The sequence below is a fragment of the Arachis duranensis genome, chromosome 2, assembly GCF_000817695.3.
Source record: "Arachis duranensis cultivar V14167 chromosome 2, aradu.V14167.gnm2.J7QH, whole genome shotgun sequence".
Taxonomy (NCBI): domain Eukaryota; kingdom Viridiplantae; phylum Streptophyta; class Magnoliopsida; order Fabales; family Fabaceae; genus Arachis; species Arachis duranensis.
Genome location: NC_029773.3, coordinates 82833194 through 82833417, shown reverse-complemented (window position 1 = coordinate 82833417; position 224 = coordinate 82833194).

Sequence of the window (224 nt, the reverse complement as noted above, 5' to 3'; positions counted from 1 at the left end):
ATCCGAAGAAGAGGTTGGGAAGTTCTTACCAACCCCATTCAACAAGTCAGAATCTTAATAGTTCAAGAGTTCTATGCCAATGCATGGATCACCAAGAACCATGATCAAAGTGTGAACCTGGACCCAAAGAATTGGCTTACAATGGTTTAGGGGAAATGCTTAGATTTTAGTCCGGAAAATGTAAGGTTGGCATTCAACTTGCCCATGATGCAAGGAGATGAACA